The sequence below is a fragment of the Pinus tabuliformis genome, chromosome Q (assembly GCF_031772625.1).
Source record: "Pinus tabuliformis cultivar Carrire ecotype Pingquan chromosome Q, CPIR1, whole genome shotgun sequence".
Taxonomy (NCBI): domain Eukaryota; kingdom Viridiplantae; phylum Streptophyta; class Pinopsida; order Pinales; family Pinaceae; genus Pinus; species Pinus tabuliformis.
The window spans coordinates 1080667684-1080685726 of NC_142296.1; positions in this window are offsets into that span (position 1 = coordinate 1080667684).

Below are 18043 nucleotides of genomic sequence, written 5' to 3' on the forward strand. Positions count from 1 at the left end.
CAATCCAGTATACCTCTGGAACGCGGACGGGCCCTGCGTTAAACTGGTATACTGTCATTTCCTTTTTATTCGCAACTTAGGGTATTACATGACATGCACAGTAATTAAGATTGGTTTCTGATTTCAATAGTTAAGATTGGTTGTTGATTTCAATCGAATGCATATGGTTTGTGTTTGTGATAATGCTTGAACAGTCCATCACTGAGATCGTGAATCGTATCCTGTAAGGGATTCGATCCCTTTGTTGTCTTTTAAAACAATGTCATGAACTTTGTTTTCATTTCAAAATCTGTTTATGATCTCTGTATATTTTTATCTTGTATGAATATTAGTGAATGCTGAGTATTTGCTAAACAAGGGTTTTATGTATAATGTCTCTGTAAGGAGATTGAAATCTTGGTTTGCAGTGATACACAGTGTTTAATTTGGTAAATGAATTTAATGACAATGTTGTAATCAGGTATATTAGCAGAGTGACCTAAGTGTTTGGATGATAGGTAACATACCCCAATCTTCCGTAAAGAAGTTTTGTGACCTACATCATAACCACTTAGCTAATAATCCTTTATGTCTATATACTTTAGACGCATGCCTCTAAGCTTACGCATCCTGGTCGATAATAAATATGGTATAGTCTAGTACCCTAGATAGAACACTACATTTTGGCACCATTGCCGGGGAGGCGTACTTAAAGGATTCAAAAAACAAAAAAAAATTCAATACACAAAAATAAACAAAAACACAGTTAGAAATCATGTTCATTTATGCCTAGATTTAGAGACAGTCAGGGTAGATTTGTAAAAACCCCCCACCATCTAAAAGCTAACCCATTATCATCAGGAGCAGACTCTCTAGGGAATACAACACCAGCTGAGGAAGTCATCCAAGCATTAGAAGAAAAACAAAAGTCAGGACAGAGACTTACCCTCATTGAAAGGCAAACTTTATTCACACATAAATCACAGAAGAAGCATTTTCCTAGATCTTCCACACAAGGAGAAAGTAGCACAGTGACCGAACAATCTTTCTTTAATCTCCTCTATCAAACAAGCGACACTGACACAGAGAGACCTATTAGAATGGTTGAGAAAGGAGCTAGATCAGTACCACATCAAGGACAGGGAGATGAAGAGGAGTCAACTTTTAAGTTTCCTATACATGAACCACAGGAAGATGATGAGATCAAAATGAAAAACATACCCCCATCCGTGCTACCAAACTTCTATGGTATGGCTTCAGAAGATCCAGACTCATTCTTGTTCGAGTTTGACATTGTATGTCGAACATATGGCTATACAGATGATGCTCATAGGCTTAGACTATTCCCAGTGACATTAAAGGCATCAGCCTTAAGATGGTTCATGAGGCTTGGTGAGCATGCTATAGTTGATTGGGATGGCATGAGGAGAATATTTCTAAGGAAATATCAGCCTTATTGCAGATCCAAAGATTCTAAAGATGATATCTTTAGAATGAGCCAGCAAGAGGATGAAACCTTAGAGGAATATTTAGAACGGTTTGTCTAAAACTTACAAAAATCTAAACACCGAACTATGCCTCTTGATCTGATCCGCACAATATTCTTGAAAGGTATCCGAGAGGAATACATGGATGATCTTAACTTGATGGGCAAAGGTGACATTTCTACCTTACCCTTTGAATAAATCGTTGAGTTGTGTGAAAAGTATTCAAGGAGTAAAGCTAAAATGGGAAAGAGAGCCCTGTCATCCAAAGTCACAAAATCTGCCTCTGCAAGTGTCACAAGGGCTGAAATAGGGAATCTTTTAGAAGAGTTTAAAACAGATCTGTTAAGCACCCTAGGGAACCAAATTGACACTTTAAAAGCTAAGAAGAAACAAGAAGATGAAGATCAGATAATGGCTATCTTCTGCCAAAAATGCCGGAAGAAACATGCATTAAAAGGCTACCCTGTAGAAAACATCCAAGTTTGTGCTTTCTGTACTGAACATCATGATATGTTTAACTGTCCTAAAGTTAAGGTTTTGCAGAACTGTAATATGGCAGCCAATACAGAGATGGAAAACGTGTATTACATGGGCACAAAGCGACCATGGCAGCCAAGGCCAGCACCCCAAGGTATGTTTCTAAATCAAAATTTGCAATTTCCTATAAATGATCAAATGTATGCACAAAACTCATGGAATGTACCCATGCCATGGCAGCACCAAAACCAACCACAACACCAATAAAGACCGTCTCAACAGTACTCTCAATCTTATCATACATATCCTCAATCATACCCACCATACTCACAACCATATCAACAATACCAACAGCCGTATTCATCACATTCTCAACCATATCAGCAGTATCCTCAACAAGTTGTTTATCAGCCCCAACCTCCTCAACAAGCACTGCCTGCTCCTCCACCAATAAATCCACCACAACTGCAATTTCCAGCTAACTCACAACCTCCCAGACCCACTCAAATTCCTGCTCAAACTGTCCCAAATCCAAATAATAGAGCAGAGAGGCCAGCCTACAATGTAGAAGAGGGAACCTCATATTCCACACTGCCTTTGCAAAATATTAACTTGAGGTTTGGTAGGGTACTCCACAAAGATTCTCCAATAACAGATAAGCAAGAAGAAAACACAGAAAATGAAAATGAAATGACAAATCAAAGAAAACCAAACAATGATACCAAAGGTAAAAAGATGCAACCACTGCATCCACCTTTTCTAGACCGACTGGTCCAAATAAAACCTCCACTGTCTATACCACAGTTTGATGTCTTAGATGAACTCAAGAATGTCTACATAAAAATTCCACTGCTGCAAGCTATAAAAGACATTCCCATCTATACTAAGGCCATCAAAGACATATGTCTCAAGAAGCCTGCTAGGAAAAGGATTGATCCTCAAACCATTCATGTCATAGGACATTTAGCAGGCCTTATGACCAATACCATCTCCATGGAAAAGTATGTTGATCCTGGCATTCCCAAAGTGACCACCATCATTAACAACATACAAATTCAAAACACTTTGATAGATCTTGGGGCCACAATCAATGTCATGACTCTTGAAACCATGAGAACACTCCAGCTCATAAATTTGCAACATACAACGATTGTTCTAGAACTAGCTGATAGGTCTAAAGTGATTCCTGAAGGGATTTTGGAGGACATAATTGTCTCACTGGACTCTTGGGAGTATCCAGTGGATTTCTTAGTTCTTCAACCCAAATCCAATTTAGGAGGGCACCCTATCATCCTTGGTAGACCATGGTTAGCGACTGTTGATGCATTCATAGGATGTCGATCGGGCAACATGATCATTTCAAGAGGGACCGAAAGAAAACAACTCACCCTTTATCCATCGGCACAATCACCTGCAGTAACACACAATTTGTGGCTTGATGATAAATTTAATGATAAAGAAGAAGTACAATCTGTTTTTAACATTGACCAAATCTATGATTTCCAAGAACAAGACAATAATGATTTGGTAGAATTATTCCTTTCTCAACCTGATATGTCCGAAAATTTGAGAAATGAACAATATCATGCTGCAGATGTACTTTTGGCCCAAAAATTTCAGGAAACATGCACCATTCAATCTTTGCAAACTACATTTCACGACATTTTTCTAGTTCAACCCATCACCAACACACAGAGTCAAATCATAGAGATTAGTCCAGGGAAAACTCTGAACATAGGCAATCACCTAGACTCATCTCAGCAAGAGAAATTGATTCGACTCTTGAGAAAATACCAAAAAGCCTTTGCTTGGGACTACACCGATATGCATGGGATTCACCCCGACACATGCACTCACCATATCTATACAGATAGCACCATTAAACCAGTGAGGCGGCCACAGAGAAGAATGAACCCCATGCTCCAAGATATTGTCAGAGAAGAATTGCAAAAACTTTTGCGAGTTAATTTTATATATCCTATTTCTGACAGTCAGTGGGTATCCCCATTGGTTATAGTGCCCAAGAAAAATGGTAAGTGGCGCATTTGTGTTGATTACAGATAGCTGAACAAAGCAACGCTCAAAGATTATTTCCCACTACCATTTATTGACCAAGTGTTAGACACCCTAGCTGGCAAATCATCATTTTCTTTTCTTGATGGTTTCAGTGGCTACAACCAGATCAGGATAACCTCCGAAGACCAGGACAAAACCACATTCACCTGTCCTTGGGGCACTTATGCTTACAATGTTTTGCCATTTGGACTTTGCAACGCTCCAGCTACATTTCAGAGAGCTGTGTTAGCTATTTTCGCTGATTTAATTCATGATTGTGTTGAAGTTTACATGGATGATTTTTCAGTATATGGCAATTCATTTGAATATGCATTAGAAAACCTTGAGAGAGTTTTGAAAATATGTATTGAAGCTAATCTGTCCCTCAGCAATGAAAATTTCTTTATGATGTTAAATGAAGGGATAGTGTTAGGCCACTATATTTCTTTTCAAGGCATCAAGGTTGACCCAGCAAAGATCCAGATCATTGCTGATTTTCCAATTCCACAGAATCAGAGAGAGGTAAGAAGTTTCCTTGGGTATGCAAGCTATTACAGAAGATTTATTGAACATTTTAGTAAAATAGCTTTACCTTTGTTTAAACTTCTAACCAAAGATGTACTTTTCAACTAGAATGAGAACTGTCAACAAGCATTCGAACAACTCAAAAAGAAGTTATCAACCGCACCAGTCTTGAGAGGGCCTAATTGGAGCCTACCATTTCATATCTTCACGGATGCATCTGACACCGCAGTGGATGCCTCATTAGGCCAAAAAGAGGAATCTTGTAATTATGCCATTTATTTCATTAGAAAAAATCTAACACCTGCAAAGTTAAACTACACAGTCACAGAAAAGGAAACACTTGCTATCATATATGTTGTGAATAAATTCCGACATTACATAACTGGTTATGAAGTCTTTGTACATACTGATCATTCTGCCATTAGACATTTAATGAATAAACTGATAACTAGTGGCAGAGTTACCAGATGGTTATTATTGTTACAGGAATTTAACATCACAGTGTTAGATAGACCAGGCAAAGAGAACCAGGTGGCAGATTTTCTTTCTAGACTGCAAAATCCAGGTGAGGTTGTTCCGATTGAAGATTCTTTTCCAGATGAAAATCTATTTGCAATTTCCATAGTAACTCCTTGGGATGCTGATTTGGCCAATTATTTGTCTACAGGAAGGACACCTCCACACTTTACTGCAAAGGAAAAGAAGAGACTAGTCAAACAAAGTGCTAGATATTCATGGCTTAATGGCGATTTATTTTACACTGGTTATGATATGATCATTAGAAGATGTGTAAGAAATGATGAGGTAATTGATATTTTAAAATCTTGCCATGATGAACCATGTGGTGGGCATTTTGCAGCTAAGCAGACAGCATTCAGAGTTCTTACTCTTGGATACTACTGGCCATCCATTTTCAAGGATGCCAAGAAGTATGTAAAGAGTTGTGACAGCTGCCAAAGAATGGGCAGGCCAACAGCTACAGATGAGATGCCCCTTTAGCCCCAAGTTCACCTAGAGCCATTTGACAAATGGGCTCTAGACTTTATAGGACCCATTAACCCAACCTCCAATGGTAAGAAGTACATCTTAGTATGTACTGATTACGTCACAAAGTGGGCTGAAGCAAAAGCACTGGTTAGAGCCACCGAACACACAGTGGTAAATTTCCTTTTTGAAGAGATTTTTGTGAGGTATGGAGTACCAAGGGAAATTGTGACTGATCAAGGTACTCAATTCACCTCAAAGCTAGTGAAGTACATCACAGAAAAATACCAAATCAAGCATAGGAAAAGTACCCCTTACCACCACAGGCCAATGGGCAGGTGGAATCCACAAACAAAACCTTGGAAGGGATCATTACTAAAACTGTTGCAATGAACAGGAAGAATTGGGAAGAGAAGCACAAAGATGCACTCTGGGCTTACAGAATTACGTTGAAAGATACTACAGGATTTACACCATATCAATTGGTGTACAGAAAAGAGGTAATGCTTCCTATTGAGTTTCAAATACATACTTTTAAACTGGCTGCAAATTTGCAAATTGACTTGGACCAAGCACAACAAGAAAGAATTCAGCAGTTGAACCAGCTGGATGAAATGAGGCAGCAAGCAGAGGAAACCACAATCCTCATGCGAAAACAAAGGAAGCAGTGGCATGATGCACATATCAAGAAGAAGCAGTTCAAGGAAGGTGACTGGGCTTTACTTTTTTACTCTAAATTCAGAGATCATAAAGCCAAGTTTACCACCCATTGGATGGGCCCATACCAAATTGTTCACACTTACGACAATGGTTCAGTCAAGCTCAAAACTATTGATGGAGAAGGCCATTCCTTTACTGTCAATGGTCATCGCCTGAAACTATACACTAAGCCCATCAGCAAGCAAGATTTTCTCCAAACAATATCTCAACAAAGAGAGGTTGAGATACTGCAGCCCTCAGCTGCAGTATCACTGCCTTAGTTCATTTCCTTTCAATTTCAGAGTCAAAAAGAAATAAAATAAAAAAATAATATAAAACAAAAACTAAAAAAATATATATAAAAAAAAAAAAAACATATAAAAACTAATGGGTTAGATGTGAAAACCAGCCTCTGGCACACTCTAACCCCGAATTCTTACTTGAAAACCAATTCATTGGCGGGTAAGAATTCTCTTTCTTTTGTTCACTGTTTGATTTATCAACTCAATAATGACTTGAGGACAAGTCAAAACTTTAGTGGGGGAGAGCAGCATCAGCATTTTGTTCTTTTATCTCTCCATTGTAAATTCTTAAAGATTTCTTATCCTATCTCTTCACTGTAAATTTCCAAAGCAGCTTGTTCCAGCATTCCAGACTTCAATAAATAAGTTGTTTTGTCATTGTTTTATCTCAGAGGGACCTGGTTATTAACATTATGCAGGGGGACCTGTTCTGTCCAGAAGACCATGCTATCAACACCAGCAGTAATGGGACCTGTTTAAGACACATCAAAGGGACCTGTTAAGAAACTGTTACTTCAACAAAGCTTCATTCACAGGTTGCTGGGCACTAAGACTCCATCAAATACCCAGGCTCAAGGAACCTGTATACATATAAGGAGCTGCATGATAATCTTCAAATCTTTCTCAAGGGACTTGTTGCATTCAATCTTTCTCAGGGGACCTGTTACAACAAGCAAAAGAATAGTCAAAAGAGACTAGTCCTACTCAGCATGTCAATACAACAACAACCAACAAAAGAGTAATATGTTTCTTATTCTTAACATTTAATTTCTTAGATTAATTTTTAATGTAAATTTAATGACTGTGACTGTTATGATCGATTTCAAGGACACCTACATTTTCCATCATCCCTTATCCCACTGATTCTTATCATTTTTCATACTTCAACCTATTCATATCTCTAAACCCATTACCAACACATCAACCTTGTTATGCTAAATGCATCCTACAGCCATACCAACATCTTCCATTTGACCGAATGCCAACCGAAACAGGACACGTGGTGGATTGTGTTTTTAAAAAATAAAGGGGAAAGAAACAAATGTAAAGCGGCCTATTCATTGTATTCCACACGGCCGAATTATGACTCCACCACCCGACGTAGCCAAATGATTCAGAGGACTCCCTGAAATCATACCCCAGTATTGCATATACGCCTTCAGCGCTCCTATGATGACATCTATACAAGCGGTACAACACTCCCCTGTTCTAAAAGAATGAATACGCTATGAAGTAAGTGTAGTGGTTATTCCACCATCATTCTCAGTTATTTCACGCTGGCAGTTAACTCACGTGACTTACACAGTGAGGATTGAAAGCAGTGAGCGCCAAAAAAAGGGAAATATAACCATTCGGTTTCGACTCCCACCAAAGTCACAAGACAGTCAACCGAGCATCATATTGGAGCGACACCACCAGGTAACAAATTGAAATTTCTTTGTTGAAATTGCAAGACATAAACAGAGAAGAGTTAGGGCATGACCCTCTGCCAAGATGACTAATAGGGTCGAACCGAGCATGTTTGACAGCTCTCAATATCATGAAGATTGCATTTCCATTCTCAGAGAGATACAATGGTTACCCTTTTTAGAAAAAATTCATGGAAGTAATGAAGAGTTTACCAAACAATTTGCTTTCACATTCAATGGAGAGAAAGCCCTGATAGGTAACTTCTCATTCAGGGTTTCAGAGGACACTATAGCCCAGTCAATAGGGATTAGCCCAGAAGGGGAGAAGTACATTAAAACAAAGCAATTTAAAGAGAAATCGTGGACGCAGTTTATGTCTAGATCCAGAGTCTCATCAGTTAACTGGAAGAAAGGTGTTCCAAGAAGTTGGTTGATGCATCCTTGCGATGAGATGGTCTATATCCTTCAAAAATTCATAACCTGCGAAGGCCGTTATAGTATTGTCTATCTATACCATATTAAATTACTGCTCCACTTGAAAAGACAATGTGTTATCAGTCTACCATATTTTCTATTACAAATCCTAACTAAGATGTTGAAGACCATTCAAAAGCAAAAGCGAAATGAAGACAAGAGCCTATACCACTTTGGCTTAATTAAAATTCTTATTGAGCATGAATTGCAGAGAAGAGGGAAAATGTGGAAGGAGTTCTTAGCTGCTAACCAAATTAGAGATGAGGAAGACAAAGAAGAATTGCAAGAGGACTCAGGGTTCATGAAGGATATTGATGAAGAAATCCCAGTATCCAAAGCCAGCAAGGCACCTCTACCTGTGAGCATCATAAGGACTAGGAAAATGAGAAAGGAAGATGCTAAGAGGGCAGAACAAGATAAAATTTACACCACTTACTCACGAAGAACAAGGAGGACACCAAAAGCCCAGTTACAAGAAGACCAGCTTGAATCCAATGCACCTATACCAATGGAAGCAGCATCAGCATTTTGTTCTTTTATCTCTCCATTGTAAATTCTTAAAGATTTCTTATCCTATCTCTTCACTGTAAATTTCCAAAGCAGCTTGTTCCAGCATTCCAAACTTCAATAAATAAGTTGTTTTGTCATTGTTTTATCTCAGAGGGACCTGGTTATAAACATTATGCAGGGGGACCTGTTCTGTCTAGAAGACCATGTTATCAACACCAGCAGTAATGGGACCTGTTTAAGACACATCAAAGGGACCTGTTAAGAAACTATTACTTCAACAAAGCTTCATTCACAGGTTGCTGGGAACTAAGACTCCATCAAATACCCAGGCTCAAGGAACCTGTATACATATAAGGAGCTGCATGAACATCTTCAAATCTTTCTCAAGGGACCTGTTGCATTCAATCTTTCTCAGGGGACCTGTTACAACAAGCAAAAGAATAGTCAAAAGAGTCTAGTCCTACTCAGCATGTCAATACAACAACAACCAACAAAAGAGTAATATGTTTCTTATTCTTAACATTTAATTTCTTAGATTAATTTTTAATGTAAATTTAATGACTGTGACTGTTATGATCGATTTCAAGGACACCTACATTTTCCATCATCCCTTATCCCACTGATTCTTATCATTTTTCATACTTCAACCTATTCATACCTCTAAACCCATTACCAACACATCAGCCTTGTTATGCTAAATGCATCCTACAACCATACCAACATCTTCCATTTGACCAAATGCCAACTGAAACAGGACACGTGGTGGATTGTGTTTTTAAAAAATAAAGGGGAAAGAAACAAATGTAAAGCGGCCTATTCATTGTATTCCACATGGCCGAATTATGACTCCACCACCCGACGTAGCCAAATGATTCAGAGGACTCCCTGAAATCATACCCCAGTATTGCATATACGCCTTCAGCGCTCCTATGATGACATCTATACAAGCGGTACAACACTCCCCTATTCTAAAAGAATGAATACGCTATGAAGTAAGTGTAGTGGTTATTCCACCATCATTCTCAGTTATTTCACGCTGGCAGTTAACTCCCGTGACTTACACAGTGAGGATTGAAAGCAGTGAGCGCCAAAAAAATGGAAATATAACCATTTGGTTTCGACTCCCACCAAAGTCACAAGACAGTCAATCGAGCATCATATTGGAGCGACACCACCAGGTAACAAATTGAAATTTCTTTGTTGAAATTGCAAGACATAAACAGAGAAGAGTTAGGGCATGACCCTCTGCCAAGATGACTAATAGGGTCGAACCGAGCATGTTTGACAGCTCTCAATATCATGAAGATTGCATTTCCATTCTCAGAGAGATACAGTGGTTACCCTTTTTAGAAAAATTTCATGGAAGTAATGAAGAGGTTACCAAACAATTTGCTTTCACATTCAATGGAGAGAAAGCCCTGATAGGTAGTTTCTCATTCAGGGTTTCAGAGGACACTATAGCCCAGTCAATAGGGATTAGCCCAGAAGGGGAGAAGTACTTTAAAACAAAGCAATTTAAAGAGAAATCGTGGACGCAGTTTATGTCTAGATCCAGAGTCTCATCAGTTAACTGGAAGAAAGGTGTTCCAAGAAGTTGGTTGATGCATCCCTGGGATGAGATGGTCTATATCCTTCAAAAATTCATAACCTGCGAAGGCCATTACAGTATTGTCTATCTATACCATATTAAATTACTGCTCCACTTGAAAAGACAATGTGTTATCAGTCTACCATATTTTCTATTACAAAGCCTAACTAAGATGTCGAAGACCATTCAAAAGCAGAAGGGAAATGAAGACAAGAGCCTATACCACTTTGGCTTAATTAAAATTCTTATTGAGCATGAATTGCAGAGAAGAGGGAAAATGTGGAAGGAGTTCTTAGCTGCTAACCAAATTAGAGATGAGGAAGACAAAGAAGAATTGCAGGAGGACTCAGGGTTCATGAAGGATATTGATGAAGAAATCCCAGTATCCAAAGCCAGCAAGGCACCTCTACCTGTGAGCAGCATAAGGACTAGGAAAATGAGAAAGGAAGATGCTAAGAGGGCAGAACAAGATAAAATTTTCACCACTTACTCACGAAGAACAAGAAGGACACCAAAAGCCCAGTTACAAGAAGACGAGCTTGAATCCAATGCACCTATACCAATGGATGTTGAGAGTGGTGACCACTCACCACCAGGGCCAGGAGTTGATATAGAGGTAGAAAGCAATAACAGGCAGGAAAAAGGTTCACCACCTCCCATTAAGAGACAGAAGAAATTGGAGAAACAAATTGAAAAATTAAAGGAAGAGCTCATGGAGGCTAATATGCTAGAAAAAGTTATCAAGAAAGAAAATGAAATGCTCCGAGCGCAGAGTAAAGAAACTCAAAAGAAGAATGAAAAGTTAAGGGAGAGAATCAGTGAACTGGAGGCTGAGCAAACGGATATTTGTAATTGGGCCACTAAGTGGTACAATCAGAAGAAGACCCTCAAAGAAAAATACAAAAGATTAAAGCAGGAGCTCAAGGGTCAGAAAGATACCCAGGTGAAAAAGAATGTGGACACATTGCTAAAGGCAGCAGAGATCCAGGCAGGGACAGAGTTCAAGGGAAGCACTTCGGGGTTAGCATGAGGACATGCTAATTCCTTAAGTCGGGGAGAGATGTTGGTACCATCCCATGACCTCCTTTTTCCTCCTAAAACATATCATTTGCCTACTTCTTTTCATCATATATCTCTTAGATTCCTTGAAAATTGATTAGTTAATAGTCCTATAGTTATTAAAATGCATTGAAATTGATTTAGGAGTTTTATGTTAAAGAATTAGAAGTTTTTGGTAAAATGGTTACAGGAAGTTCCAACATCCTGTAATTGGCTCATTGTTTGACATGTGGCACAACAGCTAGGCTAGAGCGAAAGGTAGGGATGAAAAGTAGAATGTCCAAGCATGGACGAATACCTATACTACAACAAAATCGACCCTTCTACATGCGCGGTCAACACAGGTCAAAGTATGGCATACTGGCGACAAAGGCAGCACCAGCAGAGCATTCTAAATTGATTTAGTTTTTGTTCCTTTTTGAAATCAATTTAGGATGGAAACATTTTAAAAATATCGACATGGTAAAAGCGACAACAACCATATCATGAATGTACATTCGTTTTCGAAATGTAAGGGTTGTAAAAAAACATATGTAAATACAGTCCTGTGTAATCAATGTATGGGTAATCGTTGTATCATTTGAAACAGAGTTTGAACTTAATATCAAGAACACAGTTACAGTCACGATCCTTGTCTTGTTGCGTTGATTTGATAACCAGTTGAACACAGTCCAGTATACCTCTGGAACGCGGACGGGCCCTGCGTTAAACTGGTATACTGTCATTTCCTTTTTATTCGCAACTTAGGGTATTACATGACATGCACAGTAATTAAGATTGGTTTCCGATTTCAATAGTTAAGATTGGTTGTTGATTTCAATCGAATGCATATGGTTTGTGTTTGTGATAATGCTTGAACAGTCCATCACTGAGATCGTGAATCGTATCCTGTAAGGGATTCGATCCCTTTGTTGTCTTTTAAAGCAATGTCATGAACTTTGTTTTCATTTCAAAATCTGTTTATGATCTCTGTATATTTTTATCTTGTATGAATATTAGTGAATGCTGAGTATTTGCTAAACAAGGGTTTTATGTATAATGTCTCTGTAAGGAGATTGAAATCTTGGTTTGCAGTGATACACAGTGTTTAATTTGGTAAATGAATTTAATGACAGTGTTGTAATCAGGTATATTAGCAGAGTGACCTAAGTGTTTGGATGATAGGTAACATACCCCAATCTTCCGTAAAGAAGTTCTGTGACCTACATCATAACCACTTAGCTAATAATCCTTTATGTCTATATACTTTAGATGCATGCCTCTAAGCTTACGCATCCTGGTCGATAATAAATATGGTCTAGTCTAGTACCCTAGATAGAACACTACAGTAATCAAACACAATGTACAAGGATACCACCAAGGAAATGCTCGTCTCCATAGTATGCTTGCTAATTTGTTATACAATATTTACGATTTCGGACTAAAGTATCTCCCCTAGGTCGGTGGCTAACCTAGAACAACAAAGAGACAAGGAACACAATGTTTTTCCTTAAACAAAATAGATGATGGAGTGAGGCCTACCTAGAATCCTTCGCACACTTCACTCCTTATTTAGCTTGGAATCTCCAATCCCAACATCGATTACCAAAATTAGAACTTGCACAGTCAGATAACACAATCCAAGAAACTACGATATCTATGCAGTATCATCTAAGTACTTCATTCAATTGATCAACATTGTATTGAAATAAGTGAAATAACAACATCACATATAGGAAAACAATGAATTCTTTGCATCAATATAAATGCAATGAGATTACAACCATAAGTAGTAGTTGATCTTGTAGAAGAGCTCCTCCAAGTTGTTGACTTTTCCTTTCCTTGTCACAATACGCACCTCCAATCACCCTAAATGCATGACATGATGACCACTCACTACATCAACATAAAGGTATAATTACTCTCTAAAATCCAACCCCCAACCACATAGAAGGCTGGGAATATATAGAGAAGTATGGTTTGTTGGGAATTCTTATCCAATTACCAATCTAGCGTAAGATATACAACATTGATGGAGGGATAGGATCAAAGGGTAAGTGGTGAAAACTCTAATGTATGGAAAGACAAGATCTAAATGTTTAATCCGAGATAATTAGTTGTAAGAACTTTTGGAAACTCCTAGAAGAGGGAGCTTCTAGAATCTCAATCATTCTCCCGGGTTTATAGAACCAACATAGGTGCAAAGGGGAGAAACCTGTTGGTTACCAACACAGGCCACAATGGAGCAAACTACTAGTGAACACATCTGAGATGTCCTACAAGGAGCATAGGTCCTCAAACTGGCTTAGATGAAGCAGTTTACGGCTCAAACTATGGGAAATGAAAGGTACATGCATAGGGCATTGTGCAAGATGGTCACAAGGAGGAATATGATGCTGATTTATCCCATTAGGAGGCTCATAGATCAGATGTGAAAAAATGGCCTATAACAAGGCCAACATAGAGCATAAGTTTAGAATATTGTTATGTTGTTGAATTCACCATGAGCACCCAACATTTTCATGCTCAGAGAGTTCATCATTTCCTAACTTGTTAGACATTCTGTGAGAAGAGAAGGTTCTTGTAAAAGGATTGGTAGATGAACATCATTCATTAGGGTTTAGAGTACCAACTGCTCATTAGGATTCTTGTCATGTTTGACAAAGATTTATTTGTATTCCTACTTGTTAGATTAATAAAGAGGATTTTCTTCCCTTTTTCATTTGTTTCTTTGTTATTTTGTTTTACGAATTAGCATGTTTGCATATGAATCATTAATCTATTTATTATGTTTAGTTTATATTTCACTATGAAAAGTCTAACTATGGGTTGTTTTAGAGGTAATAACCACTTTTCAAGGTATAATTGACATTTTTTACACCGTTGTACTTAATTCACAACCATGCATGTTAATATTTGTTTCATTGATTCCGGTGCATCAATTCACATGTCTTACAAAAGAGATTGGTTTGATACATATGAAATCATTAATGATATCCATATCTATATAGGAGATGATAAAAATAATGAAATCAAAGGTCATGGAGATATATATGTGGCTTTGCCTAATGGATATTAGAAGGAAATCAAAATGTTATGTATGTTCCAAGAATAAAAATGAAGTTGTTGAACATGTGTTGGCTTATTGGGGCCTGACCCAGGTTCACAAATGTGTAGCCAAACAAATCCTGAAACTACCGGCCTTTTTGGCAACAGTCCGTGGAGTGCGGACTGAGGTCTCACCTGAGGTAGTATGGGAGGGTGCTAGAACCAGGTTTCCGCACCCTAGGGATGTCTTGATGAGGTATAGAAAGTGTGCGAACCGAGCCTACATGCTGTGCGACTTCCATGCAATCGTATGTTCTATGCAACTACCTTCACACGGCTAGGATGACGAGTGCGAATGTTCTTTACCATTTCTGTGCTTATTCTAATTATAGATCTTGAATTAAATTAAGTAGGCCCAATACGTTCAGTTACCATTTAACATAAGCAAACATGCGCGTAATCATAAACTGTAAACAGATGCATAAACCAGAATACAAAAATAGATACCCAATATTTCAAAACCAACTTCTCTTTATTAATTCCTTTTCTAGTTACAATCCACTTCCTACCCTACGCACACATCTACAGGGGTCTGCACACACAGCTTCTGACTCTACTAGGACTCTGTGCACATAGTTGTGGAGCCTCTATCTCCTACTACAACCCAAAACTCGGACTTATAGACTTAGAATGAATACCGCATTCAGAAAACCATCTATTTATACATTCCCATGGTCCGCAGACCATGGGTAGGCCGACACATTCTAGATGAAATTACAATATTTTACGGCGGACTAACCTTAGACTTGACCCATTAAAATTCACACTCCACACACTTTGCAAAGCGTTTACAATACCAATACCAAAAATTGTGGGCTTTAAGCCCCAAAACCATTACGTGGGGGATCTTGTTATGAAACCAGCTCAAGAAAAGATAGAAAAGATAGATCAACGCCTTAGAATTCAGCCTCTTCGAGGGGGCAACCTCCTTTACATTACATAAATGAACAATTCTTGGATGATTCAAATGACAAAACCTCCTTTCTATATATAGGAGTCTAAGGAGTCACAATATAATCTAGCCGACCTAACAATAATAATATAAAGCCACAAAAATAACAATAGAGGGATTCTATGGGGTACAATAATAACAATATGGGGGCAATAGGGGCACAACAATATTAATAAGGGGTATAACTATAATAGTAATGGGGTAATCACTAGTATTATAGGGACCCAACATGCCCCTCGCCTTCAAAAAAGTGTTGTCCTCAACGCTTGAGTAGTTCTGGATACTTCAGCACAAAATTGTCATCCTTCCATGTGGAATCTTAAACGGATAAGTTCTTCCACTTGATAAGATTCTCTGAAATTGATCGATTTCGTAGCTGTCGAGTTCTTGTTTTTATGACTGCTTCTGGTTCCAATATAATTTTTCCTTCCTCGTCAAGTTCTGGAAATATTGTTTGAACTGGGAGCTTGTCGCCTATAACCTTCTTTAAACATGAAACATGGAAAACTGGGTGAAATCGAGAAGCTGCAGGAAGCTCCAATTTGTATGCCATAGTACCAATCTTTTGCAACACCTTGTACGGACCCTAATACTTTGGTGATAATTTATTATCCTTCTTAGCTTGCTTGAGGGACATTTTCTTATATGGTTGTAGCCGTAGGAATACCCCATCACCTACATCAAAACTTCTTTCACTGTGATTTTGATCTGCCTATTGTTTCATTCTATTCTGTGCCAACACGAGGTTATCCTTTAAGAGTTGGAGGACTTGTTGTTGATGTTGGATGTGATGTTCCACTGCTTGAACCTTAGAATTTTCTCTTAAATATGATCTGATGGATGGTGGTTGATACCCATAAAGTGCCATAAATGGGGTCATTTTTGTTGCTGTATGGAAGGAAGGGTTATACCACCATTCAGCCAGAGGCAACCATTTGACCCATTGTGTCTATTTATCAGGTACAAAGCAATGAATATATCCTTCCAAACATTTGTTTACCATCTCAGTTTTCCCATCCAATTGAGGCTGATAAGATGAGCTATGAGCTAACTGTGTCCCAAGACAAGAAAATAATTCTGTCCAAAAATTTCCAGTGAAAAAGGGATCTCTGTTACTTACAATAATCTTTGGGTTTCCATGTAGCTTTTGAATTGTTTGCATAAATGCAGTAGAAACTGTACTGGCTTTAAATGGATGTGATAATGCACAAAAGTGTGAATACGTGGTAAGTCTATCAACTACCACCATGATGACACTCTTTCCCTCAAACTTGGGTAAACCTGTGATAAAATCCATTGAGACCTCCTCCCAATGTTGGCTTCGAATGGATAAAGGTTGTAATAGACCCATTGTCTTAATTGTTTCCACTTTATTTTGTTGGCAAACCAAACATTCCGCCAAAACTTTTGAATATCTGATTTAAGGCCATCCCAAAAAAAATCCTTCTTAACCCTGTGGTAAGTTTTTAGAAATCCTGAGTGCCCTCCTAAGGGAGAAGTGTGCAATTCCATAAGAATCTTTTGTTTTAGCTGGGAATTCTTACAGAGGTATAAGCGATCTTTGTACCATAACAAATCATTTTGCCAGCTAAATGTATCAGACCTGCTGGAATCTTGTTGTAGCCTTCGAATGAGCACCCACACTTCTTCCTCATTCTTCCATTCCTCCCTTGCTTCATTTATCCAATCTGTTTGGATAATAGAAATGGCACACAACAATGCTTCCACATCCTCATCCTTTCTTGAGAGTGCATCTGCCACCACATTTTTCTTCCCTTTTTTGTAGATGATTTCAAAGTCATAACCCAACATCTTTGTGACCCACTTTTGTTGCTCTTCAGAGGATAATCTTTGTTCTAAAAAGTATTTAAGGCTATCATGATCCGTTTTTACCTTGAAGTGTCTTCCCATTAGGTAGGGTCACCATTTCTTAAGTGCATGGAGTATTGCCAACATTTCCTTCTCATAAATAGCTTTGCTTAAAAACTTTCCCATAATTCTTAACAAACTTGCGATAATACCCTATCAACCCAAGAAATCCTCGCAGATGCTTTAGGGATGTGGGGATTTTCCATTCCTTAATGGCTTTAATTTTGCTAGGCTCTACCTTAACTCCTTCATGAGATACAATATGACCCAAATATTCCACCTCCTGGACTCCAAAGAAACATTTGGATCTTTTTGCATATAATTGTTTCTCCTCCAATAGTTGTAGCACCCTGTCAACATGTTCAACATGATCCTTCCAGGACTTGTTGTAGATTAGTATATCATCAAAAAATACTAACACAAATTTTCTAAGGAATGGTTTGAAAATTGAATTCATCAAACCTTGAAATGTTGAAGGTGCATTGGTAAGGCCAAAAGGCATGACCAAAAATTCATAATGACCCTCATGAGTTCTAAATTTTATTTTCGGAATGTCTTCAATCTTCATTCTAATTTGATGATATCCT